A 6,000-nucleotide genomic window follows, 5' to 3' on the forward strand; every position below is an offset into this window, starting at 1 on the left:
CCCCTTGAAGCTGCTTTGCATCTTCCTCACAGCACACATTCCCACCTAGTTTTGTGTCATCTGCGAGCTTGGAAATATTACATTTGGTCCCCACATCCAAATCATTGATATATATTGTGAACAGCTGGGGCTCAAGTACTGATCCTTGCAGTACCCCACTAGTCACAGCCTGCCAACGCGAGAATGACCCATTTATTCCTACTCTCTGTTTTCTGCCTGTTAACCAATCTTTAATCCATGCCAGCATATTACCTCCTATCCCCTGTGCTTTAATTTTGCCAACCAATCTCCTATGGGGGACTTTATCAAAAGCCTTCTGAAAATCCAAGTATATTATGTCCATCGACTCCCCTTTATCAATTCTGTTAGTAACATCCTCAAAAAACTCGAACAGGTTTGCCAAACTTGATTTCCCATTCATAAATCCATGTTGATTATGCCCAATCTGATCAGCATCACCCAAGTGTCCATTTATCACATCCTTTAGAATATATTCAAACATTTTCCCCACTACTGATGAAAGGCTAACAGGTCTGTAGTTCCTTGTATTCTTTCTCCCTCCCTTCTTAAATAGTGGGGTGACATTTGCGACCTTCCAATCTGCACAAACCATTCCAGAATCTATTGAATTTTGGAAGATGATCACCAGTGCATCCATTATCTCCATTGCTACCTCTTTCAACACTCTGGGATGTAGAATATCAGCTTCTGGAGACTTATTGACCTTCAGCCCCATTAATTTCTCCAATATAACCTTCTTACTAATACTAATTTCCTTCAATTCCTCATTCCCCCTATTCCTTATTCTCTAATTCTGGGAGATTTCTTGTATCTTCCTCAGTGAAGACAGACACAAAGTAATTATTTAGCTTCCCTGCCATTTCTCTATTCCCCATTATAAATTCTCCTGACTCTGCCTGCCATATTTGTCTTAGCCAAACGTTTCCTTTTTACGTACCCATAGAAGCTTTAACCGTCAATTTTTATGTTTTTTGCTAGTTTACATTCATATTCTAGTCTCCCTTTCTTTATCAGTTTCTTCGTCCTCCTTTGCTGTATTCTAAAATCCTCCCAATCCTCAGGTTCACTACTATTTCTGGCAATGTTATAGGCCTTTTCTTTTAATCTTATACAATCCTTAACTTCCTTTGTTAGCCACAGTTGACTGCCTTTTCTTTTGGAGTTTTTGTGCCTTGAAGGAATGTATAGTTGCTGTAAACTATGTAATAATTCTTTGCAGACTATCCATTGTCTATGCACTGTTATACCTTTTAATGTATTTTCCCAATCCACCTCAGCCAATTTGCCCCTCATACCTTCATAATTTCCTTTGTTCAAATTTAACACCCTCGCTTCAGATTGAACTACCTCATTTTCAAACATAATGTAAAATTCTGTCATATTATGGTCACTCATCCCTAAAGGTTCTTTGACAATATTTATTTATTTATTTAGAAATGCCGCACTGAAACAGGCCCTTCGGCCCACCGAATCTGTGCCGACCATCAACCACCCCTTTATGCTAATCCTACACTAATCCCATTTTCCTACCACTTTCCCACCTTCCCCTACCTATACTAGGGGCAATTTTTAATGACCAATTTACCTATCAACCTGCAAGTCTGGCTGTGGGAGGAAACCGGAGCACCTGGTGAAAACCCACACAGTCACAGGGAGAACTTGCAAACTCCGCACAGGCAGTACCCAGAATTGAACCCGGGTTGCTGGAGTTGTGAGGCTGCGATGCTAACCACTGCGCCACTGTGCCGCCCAATAAGATTACATAATACTAAATCTAAAATAGCCTGTTCGCCAGTTGGTTCCTCAACATACTGCTTTAGAAAACCACCCCTAACACACTCCAGAAACTCGTCCTCCACAGCATTAGTGCTCATTAGGTTTACCCAGTCTATATGCAGTTTGAAGTCACCCATAATTGCTGTATTACCCATGCTACATGCTTCTCTAATCTCCTGATTAGTACCGTGCCCCACACTACCACCAATTTTGGTGGCCTATAAACAACTCTTACCAATGTTTGCTGCCCCGGCTGTTTCGTAGCTCCACCCAAACAGATACCATATTTTGTTCTTCCACTCTGAGATCCTTCCTTACTATTGTACTGATTCGATCCCTTATTATCTGCACAACACCACCTCATTTTCCTTTTTTCCCATCCTTCCTAAATGTCAAATATCCTTGAATATTCAGTTCCCAATCTTGGTCACCCTGTCGCCACGTTTCCGTATGGCAATTAGACCCATTTACCTCTATTTGTGCCGTTAAATCATTTACCTTGTTGCGAATGCTGCGTGCATTCAGGTAGAGTGCCCGTAATCTTGTCTTCTTGACATTATTCTGTAATCTTAACCTAGTTGATGCTTGCCTTTGTTTCGCCTGCCTTCTAATGTCACTTGCTACTTTTCTACCTCCTGTTACCAGCTTTACTTCCTTCCAATTTGAGCTACCCCTCAGGTTCCCATCGCCCCGATGAGCTAATTTAAAAACTCTGTAACAGCACCAGCAAATCTCCCTGCAAGGATGTTAGTTCCGGTCCTGTTAAGGCATAGCCCATCCATCTTGTACAGGTCCCACCTGCCCCAGAACTGGTCCAATGTCTCAGAAGTCTGATGCCCTCTCTCCTGCACCAATTCTTGATCAATACTCCTATTCCTATGCTCACTAGCACTTGGCATTGGGAGTAATTCTGAGATTCCTGCTCTTGAGGTCCTTTTTAATTTCCTTCCTAACTCCCTAAAATCTGCTTTCAGGACCTCATCCCTCTTCCTACCTATGTCATTGGTAACAATGGGGACCACAACCACTGGCTGTTCATCCTCCTCCAGAAGGATGTCCTGCAGCCACACTGTAACATCCTTGACCTTGGTACCAGGGAAGCTAATTTCAAATAATTTAGGTATCTGCTGATCTAAACTTAGACATTTATGATTTAAACCAATTGAGGCAATTGGAATAAAATTAGGCTCCATGGCAGCTGAATCTCAAATGAAGTCAAGCTTAAAATATTCCTTCTGCCATGGCTCATTGAACTTTTATAAAAAATAATGTGCAAGTCATCTGGAATAAATTTCAAGACTTCTGAACTAAGAGTCAAATTATAGGTCTAAAACAATCCAATATTCTACAAAGGCTGCACTTCAATCAGTTGTACATGTGGAAATACTTTCCTCTTAAATATGAGAGAAAGATTGAATTGAAAACTTCCAGTGATACCAGTTAAGAAATCTCTTCTACTTTCAGCTGAATGAGAATCTATTATTTGGAATAGCTTGATCCTGTTAACTACAACTATGCTGTTGATCATACCACATAGACTACCCTTTGCAAAATGAACACCCTGTCAGCTAAACTGACTTGTGAGTAGAAATGTAGGATTACAGGAACAGGAGTAGACCATTTAGCCTCTTGAATCTTTTCCATTATTCAATGAGATCATAGTTAATATGTGACCTAACTCCATATACCTACCTTTGCCCCACATCCCTTAATACCTTCGGTTAGCAGAAATTTATCAAACAACAACTGATCCAGCATCAACTGCCATTTGCAGAAGAGAGTTCTAAACTTCTACCGCGCTTTGCATGTAAAAGTGTTTCCTAACTTCGCTCATGGAAGGACTGTCTCTAATTTTTAGACTATGTCCCCTAGTTCCAGTTTTTCACCATTTAGAAAGTACTCTGATCAATCCCTTTTAGATCCAAAGGGGATGATCTCACACTTGACCATATTGAAATCCATTTGCCACAGTTTGCCCATTCACTTAATCTATTAATATCTCATTGTAATTTTATGCTTCCATGTATACTGCTTATAATGCCACCTATCTTTGTGTAATTGGCAAGCTTGCTTGGATGAGTGCAGCTGCAGCAAAACTCAGGAAGCTCAACACTATCCAGGACAAAGCAGCCCACTTGACCAGCATCCCATCCACCACCTTAAACACTCACTTTCTGCACAGTGGCAGCAGTGTGTACCATCCACAAGATACACTGCAGCAACTCGCCAAGCCTCCTTCAACAGCACCTTCCAAACCTGCGACATCTTCCATCTAGAAGGACATGGGCAGCAGACACATGGGAACACCACCACCTGCAATTTCCCCTCCAAGCCACACACCATCTTGACTTGGAAATATACCATCATTCCTTTGCTGTCGCTGGATCAATATCCTGGAATTCCTTCTGTATCTACACCAGATGGACTGCAGTAGTTCAAGGAGGCAGGTCACCACCACCTTCCCAAGGGCAATTTGGGGTGGACAACAAATCCTGGCCTTGCCAGTGATGCCCATATCCCATGAAACAAAAAATAAAACTTGGATATGTAGCTTTCTATCTCATCATCTAAGTCATTAACAAATATGTTGAATAGTTGAAGTCCCAACACAGAACCCTATTGGGTCACATCTGGCCAATTAGAGTACCTGCCCATTATCCCTACGCTCATCTCCTGCCACTCAGACAATCTCCTAACCAGGCCAATAATTTTCCCTCAGTTCCATGAACTTCAATGTTAGCTAACAGTTTCTTAGAGAGACTTTTTCAAATGCCTTCTGGAAATGCATAGAAATAGCATCCCCATAGACATTCCCCTGTACTTTAGTCACCTCTTCAAAAAATTCATTCAATGTATGATCTACCCTTTACAAATTCATGCTGGTGCTCTCTCTGATCAGCTGAAAATTTTCAAGGTGTTCAGTCACTCCAGCTTTAATTGTAGGCTCTACTAATTTCCTAACCACAGATGTTAGTCTAACCAGTCTATAATTCCCTGGTTTCGCTTTGTCACCTTGCTTAAATAACGGGCTGGCATGCGCAATTTTCCAATCTAAAGGAAAGGTTCCTGAATCCAGAGAACATTGGAAGGTTACAGTGAGACCATCTGCAATGTTCTCACCTACTTCCTTTGAAACTTTAGGAGGGAAACCATCTGGTCCTGGGGATTTGTCACTCTTTAGTGTCATTATTTTCTTCATTACTGTTACTTTGCTTATGTTAATTTTGGTGAGTCCCCATCCCTGATTCATAGAATCATAGAATGGTTACAGCATGAAGGAGGCCATTTGGCCTATCGTGTCTGTGCTGCCTCTCTGCAAGAACAACTCAGCTAGTCCAGCTTCCTCACCTTTGCCCCATAGCCTTGCCCATTTCTTCTCTTCAGATAATTATCCAATACCCTTTTGAAAGCCATGATTGAATTTGCCTCCACCGCAATCTCAGGCAGTACATTCCAGATCCTAACAACTCGCTGCATAAAAGTTTTTCCTCATGCTGCCTTTCGTTCTTTTGTCAATCACCTTAAGTTGGTGTGCTCTGGTTCTTGACCCTTTCGCCAAAAGGAACGGTTTCTCTACATCTACTCCATACAGACATCCCCAAAATATAACATTTAAGAAGTATTTAGATGAGCACTTGAAACGCCATAGCGTACAAGGCTATGGACCAAGTGCGGGAAAATGGGATTAGAATAGATAGGTGCTTGATGGCCAGCACAAATATGATGGGCCAAAGGGCCCGTTTCTGTGCTGTATAACTCTCTGACTCTAACTTTCTCTTCTCTAAGGAGAACAGCCCCAAATTCTCCAATCCATCCATGTAACTGAAGTCCCTCATCCCTGGAACTATTCTCGTAAACTTTTTCGGCATCCTCTCTAATGCCATCACATCCTTCTGAAATTGTGGTGCCCATAATTGGACACAGTATTTCAGTTAAGGCCGAACCAATGTTTTATACAGGTTCACCATAATCTTCTTGCTTTTGTACTCTATGCATCTATTTATAAAGCCCAGGATCTCGCATGCCTTATTGTCAGGCAGACCCTCCACCTACCAAGACTGAGGCACACATTATTTCACCACATGAACAATAAAACTTAAAATTGCAAGCCCCTGACTGGAAAGACATTTGCATAGTAACAGACAGTGTTGGAACAATGAGGAACCAGTCCCTGCCCCAATACACAGAAGAGACTTGGTCAAA

Source organism: Heterodontus francisci, chromosome 11, assembly GCF_036365525.1.
Source record: "Heterodontus francisci isolate sHetFra1 chromosome 11, sHetFra1.hap1, whole genome shotgun sequence".
NCBI classification, from domain to species: domain Eukaryota; kingdom Metazoa; phylum Chordata; class Chondrichthyes; order Heterodontiformes; family Heterodontidae; genus Heterodontus; species Heterodontus francisci.